This window comes from Otolemur garnettii, unplaced genomic scaffold (genome assembly GCF_000181295.1).
Source record: "Otolemur garnettii isolate 467f Iridium unplaced genomic scaffold, OtoGar3 scaffold00089, whole genome shotgun sequence".
Taxonomy (NCBI): Eukaryota; Metazoa; Chordata; class Mammalia; order Primates; family Galagidae; genus Otolemur; species Otolemur garnettii.
The window spans coordinates 1937944-1947716 of NW_003852484.1; the positions used below are offsets into that span (position 1 = coordinate 1937944).

The 9773-nt window shown below is 47.5% G+C and overlaps 1 protein-coding gene across 1 annotated transcript in view; it reads left to right on the top strand.

The window, feature by feature from the left end:
* Positions 1 to 3252: 3252 nt before the first annotated feature.
* Positions 3253 to 9773, top strand: part of MYLK (myosin light chain kinase) — a 217966-nt gene continuing 211445 nt past the window's right edge. Inside the window, exon 1 of the mRNA XM_023516282.1 lies at positions 3253 to 3312. The gene's annotated coding sequence lies outside the window, so the exon portion shown is untranslated. The remainder of the gene's footprint in view (positions 3313 to 9773) is intronic.

Consider the following 9773-nt stretch of genomic DNA (forward strand, 5'->3'; position numbering starts at 1 on the left):
TTAGACTAGTCCCTGATAATTTACCCATCCTCCCCATTTCTCATCCCTAGGTCTTCCCTCTTCAGGCCCTTCACCCTAATCTGTGCCTGCAACTGACATGTTGAAACAGTTTCCTGCCTCTCAGAGACTAATAGGAACTCGGCACAGGGAAGAGGCCGCATTTCTGAAATATCTCTTGTCACTAATTGCCATATTTAGCCTCAGGGTTTCTAGACAGTGGTTCTCAAACTTGAGCCTGCATCAGAGCCACCTGGAAGGCTTGTTAATACACAGGTTTCCCCGCACCCCACCCCCTCCCGTTTCGGATTCAGCTGCTCTGGGGTGAGTTGTTGATGCTAATTAAGGGCCACACTTTAAGAACCACTCATTTCACCTGTGATGTATTGATGTGACATTTTGATGCTCCCTGTTTAGACATTTGAAGAAATGAAAATCAGAAGAGGAAGGTTCCTTTCCACAGGGACACCTTCCTCCATGTCCAGCTGGCATTGGCTCCATCCCCACCAACAGAGCTGACACACCAAAAACCTGGCCTCCCCTCCATCTGTACTTCCCAGAGCAGACGTTCTTGTGGTCACTGCTGTCAGCTCTGCATGAAAACTTAATTGGCATTTAAGAGGAGGCACCAGAATAGGCCTGCTGACCACCACTTTCCCTGCCAGGGTTTCTCTGGAGGGGCACATTAACATTTTAGACCTGATGACACTTCTTTATGATGAGCGTTCTGTTTAACATGGGGCATTCGGGTCTCCTTCCCCTGTCCTCAAATCATTGTAACAATTGGTGATCCTACCACACCTCCTAATGTGCCCCCTCTCGTGCCCCCCTCTCGTGCCCCCCATGGGTAATGAGAGCAGTACTTCTCACTGAGAACCACAGAGAATTCTTTGTGTTAAACGACTAGACCCTGCCCAAACCATCGCTTAGATCCCTGCAGAATCCCAAGACATGTTTTGATATTTTCCTCACTTTTTATCAAATGTTGATATGTGAAAGTGACCGAATGCTACTGTTTCTTTCTGAAAACCCTGTCAGTCGAATGGTCAGTGTGATGTTGAGTCCCTCTCTGGAGAAAGGCCTTTTGGAGGACAGCACTAGGGGTTTCCCTGTTTCCTGATTAAGTGGCTTTTGAATCTTTGGCAAGAATTAAGAGATCCACCCTGTTTCCTTTTCTTACCATGGGATAGATGCAACACTTGGTAGGGTGGCAAAATTAGCTTAGAAAAACATTTTGTATATACGTGTATCAGCCTTTGTGTAGTTTTAACTTTTAAACAATCTATAGCTGTATTTTGTGTTTTCGTGTTAGTGACTTCAAGTCCTTTGGGGAGTATAAAATGTCCATGGTACAGGTGTGTCCTCCTCAGCCTGGCAAAAGGCTGGGAACAACAGAGCACCAGGACCTCCGGTGGGTGTGGGGTTGGGTGGCGGGCTTGGGCTAGGGTAGGCAGGCCCTAAGGCCCTTTTGGCTGGCAGAAAGTGGGAGGGTGGCTGGTAAGAATGAGGTGCCAGGGATGCGGAATGCACAGAGATTCCTGAGCCCTCACCGAGGGCAGAGAATCATTGAGGAGAGTGTCAGCACATACTCTGAGCTTGATCTTTCTTCTCAAGGTCAACAGAAGTCCTGCTGGGACATGCCAGACTTAGAGAAGCAGAAAGTATTCCTTACTGAAGCTCCGTGCTGTTCAGTTCCCACTTAGTCGTGAGGCCAAACACTTGTAGGAGCAACTGGGTGTCGACAGGGCTGGCTCCTGGATCCTATTTTTGCTGTGCCCTCCTGTCCAGGTTGAAAAGAGTGTTGGGCCACTAGCCCAGCAGACTGGGGATTGCAGCTCATCCTGCCCCTCCTCTGAGAGCCCAGTCTCTCCCATTTCCTCTTCAGAGGGCCTCTAAGTGTGTGTGTGTGTGGGGGGGGGATACCACCCTAAACCAGGGGGTCCCCCTTCTAGGTCTCCTGTGTGATTTATTGAGTGACTGTGTAAGCACCCCTTAATCTGGAATTCTCCCTGCTGACAATTCTCCCATCATTGTCCCTTTATACCACTATAAACCTGAGACTGGGTGGCTTATAAATAATAGAAATGTATTCCTCATAGTGCTGGAGGCTGGGAATTCCAAGATTAAGGTGGCAGCAGATTTTGTTCTGGTGAGGGCTGCTCTCTGCTTCTGAGATGGCACCTGCTTTCTATGTCCTCATGTGGCACAAGGCAGAAGGGCAAAAAAAGGCCTCACTGGTTCCCTGTAGCCCTTCTATAAGGTTGCTAATCCCATTTGTGAAGGATCAGCTCATATGACTTCATCACCTCCTAAAGGTCCCTTCTTTTAACACCGTTGCATTGGGGATTAAGTTCCACATGAATTTTGGAGAGGACACAAACATTTGAACCATAGCAAAAGCCATTTGAGGGCTTTGTTTCATTTGGGTTTTCAAACTGCCCTTTGCAAATTAACACACCTTTTGCAAACGGTAGTGCACGAAAGGCCCAAAGATAAGTCATCTGTATGTTGGAGGAAGTGGGTTTACTACTTATTATAGGAATTTGTTTTCCTGCTCAAGAAGCAAGTGAGATTTGCCCTCAGAAAGAAATAGAGTTTCTCGAGGGAGAAGGGGGCACTTCAGGAGCCTGGGCTGAGCCAAATAGGTGGGACCCTGTAGACAGCCTCCATGTGAGATTTGGGGGAGCAGAGGACCTGGGCTCAGCCCTGGGGAGAGCATGGGTAGGTGAGGCATTCACCTCTGAGGACTGTCCTCTCCTAGGGTGTCAGTGTTTTCTTCCTGCCTTCTCAGCCTCTTCTTCCCTTGCCTATATCACCAAAGCCAGGCCCTTGACTGCCAGGAGCCAGCTCCCTCCAGAAAGCTCCCACAGCCACCTGCCTGCTACCTTTCACCTGCAGGAAAGCTCTCTCCTGCCTTTCCTCAGACCCTGCCACCTAACCTGAGTGCCATCCTCCTGGATCTTTCCTCTGTGGAGGAAGAAACACCTCCTTCTGGTTCTCCTTGTAACTACTGCTCCTGAATTCTAAACCTGTAATCCCCCATGCAGTAATAAAAGCTAAGTATGTCACCTTTGGGAAGTTCCTCTATTTCCACGCAGCCTTGGGAATGTGCCCCTCCCAGCTGCTCCCACATCCCTTTTCTGATTTGGCTTTCCTTTCTTCTTCCCACCCAGGAGGCTCTGGATCAGCTGCCTCTGCTGCAGCCCAGGAGTGTCCCAGCTGAGATCTCTCTGAACCTACAGGGAAGCACATCTCCAGGACGCCTTTCCTGTCCTCCTGGCCCAGTTGCCACAACAAACAGCAGAGAAGACAGTGGTGAGTAGGAAGAGTTTAAATTATGCTGCTGACTGTTCCACCTCAGTTTGCCTTGGGGAGGCTACAGAGAGGGGAACCGTGTGTCTTTCTAGGTGCCCAGGAGGGAGCAGTGCCCCCCCCCCAGTGAGATGACACCTGGCCAGCTGCCCAGGCAAGTGGGGCAAAGGCAGCATGTTTAAGCATTATCTGTTGACCTTGGCTTAGCTGGTCAGAATTCTAGAACTGACAAACTTCATGGGAACCATTAGTGGAACCAGCCAGCAAACAGGAGTAAAGACCTGCTGGCTGCCCTGGAAACAGTTCACCCTGAGACCTGTGGTGCTCCTTCCTTCCTGACTAGTGAAGGTGTCCTCCTCCCCTTGTCCCAAGAGGCTGCTCTGGTTAACTATTTTTGGTTTTGATCTCTCCTTTGGCTCCACAGTTACCTAGTAAGCAGGCATCACTGGGGTTGGAGCACAGGTGAAGTAGTCTGTTCCCTGGGCCCATGACTGAGCAGTTCCAGATCTTAACCAAGAGACCCCCTGCACTCTGCTGCACAGATGTGGCCATCCACACTCTGTATGGTGAGAGGACCCATGTAACTGCAGACTTAGAGGGACCCTGTTTAACAAAGAGGCTTCCTTCTTTGGGCAGCTGTATAGTGGAGAATATTCTCAATAATATTTTCCAGGCTCAGCACCCATAGCTCAGTGAGTAGGGCGCCAGCCACATAACATCGAGGCTGTCAGGTTCAAGCCCAGCCAGGGCCTGCTAAAGAACAAAGGCAACTGCAACCAAAAAATAGCCGAGAGTTATAGCAGGTGCCTATAGTCCTAGCTACTCAGGAGACTGAGGCAAGAGAATTGCTTAAGCCCAAGAGTTTGACGTTGCTGTGAGCTGTGACAGCATGGCACTCTACTGAGGGTGACATAGTGAGACTCTGTCTCAAAAAAAAAAGAAAATATTTTTGAAATGTGGGCCATCTTTTTGGATATCATATGTGTAATTGGGAGGGGGAGTTTGTTGCTTTCTGAAGCTTTAGCAAGTGAGAAAGGTAGTTTCTATCTACCACCCCTGTCTCTTTCCTTTGGGTCTCATCATTACAGCACGTCAGCCTGGAGGGGGTTGTGCTCACTCTCACTGTAAAGGAGGCTGGCGGGCCAGAAACAGTCCAGTGAAGCAACTGGTCAGGGGAGTGAGAGGAGGGAGGAAGGAACAAGTAAAAGGAAGTGTGGCTTAGGACTTAAAAGAAATAATACTGGTTATTTCCCATAGTTCTAAACCTGCTTTGAACTATGGCCCCAGCATTGGCTTGAGACAATAGCTTCTGGGACTGCTTTAAAGACAAAGCTAAGTATGTAGGGTCTGTGCTTCTGTTAAGAAAATAAATCTCATAACATGAAAGGAATTTTTAAGAAGTGACCATGAGGTCACTTTCTATTATATCTCTTATATTGTTTCAGTAAGAAATTCTGCCACCTTCCCTGGAGGTAAGCCATGTCATGTAGTTGACATGACATGATATTCTATAACACATCCCTGCTTCCGTGTAATTCTCACTCTAGTGGGACAGGAAGGCAGTAATATCTAGCAGCAATTTTAAAGTATAATATAGACCTTAAGGAGATGGAGAGATTGGGTAGAGGGTTATTTTACGGGGAGTAGTCAATTAGTCAAGAAAAGCATCTTTGCAGAAGGGATGCATGAATAGAGAACAGAATGAAGTGAAGGAGTGGGTCTTGAGAAGATCTTGATTTCAGACAGAGAGATGGGCAGATGCAAAGGTCCTGAGGCAGGAGCGAACTTGGTGTGGTTGGAGGAATAGCAAAGCAGGCCCATAAGTACAAGAGTGGAGGGCGAGGCAGAGCTTAATAGGAGGTGAATGTGGGACAGTAAGCTCAGTCTGGGTGATGTAGGGCCTTGCAGGCCATGGGAAGAAATTTGAGTTTTATCTGTGTACACCCAGCAGCCGGTGGAGAGTGCTGAGTTGGGGGTGTCACTGCTGGCTGTGGCAGTGGAGGGGGTGAGGAGGGAGGAGACTGGAGTTGGAGCTGGTGGGAGTTGCTGATGGGTTGGAGATAAGGTGAGAGAGAGGAGCAAGGGATGATTGCTAGACCTGAGCATGGGGTGGGTGGTGGAGCCAGCTGCTGGGAGGAGGAATTCTGCGGGAGGAGCAGGTTTGGCTGGAGAAAGGGAGAGATCCTGCATGTCTTGTTAGATAATCCGTGGAGGTGTGGAGTCACCAGTGGATGTAAAATTCTAGAGGTCAGCAGAGAGGGTGAGAAAGGAAGTGTGCTTGGGAGTCACCAGACTCTAGGGCAGTTGGAGAGGATCTTAGGTGTGCCGCAAAAATTTTTAAAGATCGTTAGTTAAATTATCTTCAAAAGAAGTTTAAAGCCCAGTAAGTATATTCTGCTTTTCACTTTTTTTTTTTAATCAACATCATTTAAGTGTGCTATGGAAGTTTAACTATAGGTTCAAGTGTGCTGTGAGATAAAAAGATTGAAAAACACTGCTCTAGGGTGTATTTGAAACCATGGGACTGAATTTGATCACCTCAAGAGTGAGCATGCCAGTCACTTAGAGATCAAGAACAGGAATTAGGAGGACAAAGAGGGAGTGCAGCATGCCAGAAGGCAAGGGAAGAAAGTTGTCAAGAAGGAGGGCTGATGGACCGCGTCAGTGCAGCTGAGAGCTGTTTAAACGCGTTGTCAAGCCAATATTTTATCAATACACAGTAGAACCTCCACAGTCGACCACCTCCCTACACTGACCACCTCCTCAAGTGGACCTAATTGTCATAGATTGGACATGTGTGTACCACATGTGTGTATCAGTATAGTAGGGCTAGTTCCTTATGTTGACCACTTATGTATATTGACCAGTTTGTTATAGTCTCTTGGTGGTCAGCTTATAGAGGTTCTAGTGTATGTGTGTATAAAAATGCCCTCTTAGCCAGGCATTGCGGCAGGCTCCTATAATCCCAACTACTCAGGAGACTGAGGCAAGAGAATTACTTGAGCCCAAGAGTCTGAGGTTGCTATGAGCTATTAAGCCACAGCACTCTACCAAGGGTGACCAAGTGAGACTCTGTCTCAATAATAATAATAATAATAATAATAATGCCCTCCTGGTGGTTTCCTGGTTTTCTGTGTGCTTGTGGGCCTTGTCTTACCCTATTAAACTGGACACTCACTGAAGCCAGGAGTGATTTCGCTGTTACTGCTTGTACTTGTGGCCACTCAAAGCTGTGACTCAAGTGCCTCACTCATAAAGCTTTGCTGCCTGAGTTTGGGGCCTGAGATGATACTTCCTTGTAGACAAGTCTTGGAGTCATCCATCAGGAGCTGTGGGGACAGTGCTGACAGGGAGGCCCAGTAGTCCCACCCTAGGTGGAAGAGCTGGGGCTGTCCTAGCTGTGAGTGGAAAGGTTGGATGGAAGAGAAGACAGAAGACAGAAGGAGCAGGAAAGAAGCACAGACATGTCGGGTTCCTGAAGTAAAAACCGTGGTCACAGGGCTGCAGCCTGGGGAAGTGGGTGCGGAGGGTTCACGGTGAGCTCTGAGCGCCCACTGACTGATGCGGCAGTGGACTTCCCTACCTTCGTTCTCTGCAAGGTGTATATGAGTCCTGCTGGGGCTGAAGAAGGCTGGAGGAGCCCCTCACAGCTTCCCTTGGAAGTATCATACTCAAAACCACTGTTCAGACCCTTAAACAGAGCAGATGACCCTGATGGGCCCTGTCTGGGGTGGAATTGGACAGGCAAGGCGTTGACACAGCAGGGGACTCTTCTCTTGACCAGGTTTCACTGGTCTGTTTCCATGAGAAGTATCCAGCCTAAGGGCCTGGCCATTTCTGACGGGGACATTATGTGTGGTGGAATAGCCCCAAAGACCTCTGTTTTCGTCTGTTTTGTGCTACTACAAAAGAATATCACAGACTGGGTAATTAATAAGGAACAGAGATTTGCTTCTTAGGGTTCTGGCAGCAGGGAAGTCCAGGATCCAAGGGGCCAGCATCTGGAGAGGGCCTTCCCATGGTGGAAGGTGGGAGGACAAGAGTGTGAGAGCAAGAGGGGTGAGCATGCTTTTCTAACAACCCCATTTCCACCATAGTGAACCCCCTCTTGAGGTGACAACATTAATCTGACATGTTCATACCATGGCAAACTAATGCAGGGTTGGACAAACTAGGAGTTCATCTATGTAGGGTGAGAGAAAGGTTTTCTGGGATAAGATTTAGATGTTGCCCTCTCTCTTACATGGTCATAGTGAAACCAGAGGGTCCACAGCATCACAGGAAAGCATAGGAATAGCTCTGGGTGGGGCACCTACGAGAGCTTTGGTGACATGGGAGGACATCTCAGGGGAGGCAACATCAACTGTTGAGAGCCCCTACAATACTAAGGAGGCCCCAGGTGTGGGATGAGGGTGGACTCTGGGCCCTGCAGGGTTTAAGCTGGTAATAAGCTCACAGACCAAGGGTCTGTCGCCTGGACTTATCCTGGGAACCTAATTACTAAACTTTTCCAGACATTCCCTGATCATGGGACCTGATAAAGTCTAATTTACTGCTAGAAGTATGTCAAGATAAAAGCTGTTTTTATTCATTTGCTATCCATTAAAGCCATCACAGATTAATTACTTTTCAAAAGAAAGAAAACTGTGCTACAGTTCTGAAAGTAACTTAGGACCAGATGTTGAGGTCTGGGGATATCCTGACATGCTCAAAAATATTGTAAGAAATCTTGAGGCTGTAAAATCTAAAATTAAAACCCCAAATATTAAAAAGATGAATAATATCAAAGAATTATAGTTCAAGAGTTTTATTGGGTTATTTATTTTTGAAAAGAATCATAAGCTATAATTTAATACCAGATGCTAAGACAGAGATATACCCAATTTTATAGTAGGGAAGGAGGGAAGGTACTTGTGGAAAGCAAGAAAGTACCCCCGGGAGAAAACTATGAAAATCACTGGGGCGTTAGCCGCACAGTCACTGGGTATCTACAAGCTAGACTTTATCATGCACGTGAATCCTTCACCTAAAACTGAGTGACAGTGGTGGTGGCAGAAGGCAGGGGTGAGGATCCTGTCCCATTACTTCATGGTGCCTGAAGAAGATATACGGCCACTGTTCACTCACATCTACCAGCCTCACACTCAGCAGCCTGAGGTGAGTGGAAATGGTACTGGGCATTTTATAAGGTCATCCCTGTATTCTCTCCTTTCCCTAGCACCTGAGGTGAATCTGCAGGATCTGTACTTCCCTGCTCCCATTCATACAGCTACATTCTCTAATCTTGACTTGAGGTGGGTTCCAGTGTTGGTGGTTCTAGGCCAGATTTTGAAGAAGAATGTGGCTGTTCCTACCTCCTCTGCCTGCTGTTCTGCTGGCCTACAGCCACAGCATACCCTCCAGGTCCCGCGTCCCACCTTTGGCGGCTGGGAGTTGTTAGCATAAGAGGCCTGTCCCATCGGTGGGGCGGGAGGAGACCAGAGTACCCTATGACGATGATAGAACTGGCAGTTCTCTTGTCCACATATCAAATGAAAGCATAAGCTTGCCCTGAATTTTATATAACAAAACATGGTGTTTGATGCTGTGGTTGAGAATCCAGACTTATAAAGTGTGCCTACCTGGTTGGGGAGGGGGGAGGATAAGGGGATGGGAGGGGAGACCATGGTCTGTGCATCTCCGACAAGTGAACTTTTAAATAGGAACCTTCAGGGCAGCACCCGTAGCTCAGTGAGTAGGGCGCCAGCCACATACAGCGAGGCTGACCAGTTCGAACCTGGTCTGGCCAGCTAAACAACAATGACAACTGCGACAATAAAACAAACAAAAAATAAAATAGCCAGGTGTTGTGGTGGGCACCTATGGTCCTGGCTACTTGGGAGGCTGAAGCAAGATAATCGCTTAAACCCAAGAGTTTGAGGTTGCTGTGAGCTATGACGCCACGGCACTCTACCCAGGGCGACAGCTTGAGACTCTGTCTCAAAAAACAAAAAGGAACCTGCAAATTCAAAAGAAGCCCCCTCTTCCACAAATCTTTACAAGAATCTCAAATGAATGGAATTTGGGGTTAAAAATCACACGATGAACATTAACTTGAACAAATAAGGAAAATATTTTTTTTAAAAGGTTTTAAAAATCAACTAAACATGGACAGGATATGATGGGATTGATGACATTTTAAATAATGACTGGGAGAAGGGACTTTATTTTGCTACTGTCTTTTCTATAGGTGGTTGTTAATAGCTGTGAAAGGTCAAAGATGTTACTAATTTTCAAAGGAGTTAACCTGCCACAGTTTCATAGATGCTGGCAGAAGATGAGACTCCTGGGTTAGAGATAAAGGACTTCATGATTCACAGCAGTGACGGTGACCAGAGTGTCAGCCTTTTCCTGAGCTGGTTCTTTGAGCTCCAACCCCCATGGTTTGATGCAGAGATAGCCAGGCGACACCTGCACACACAGAG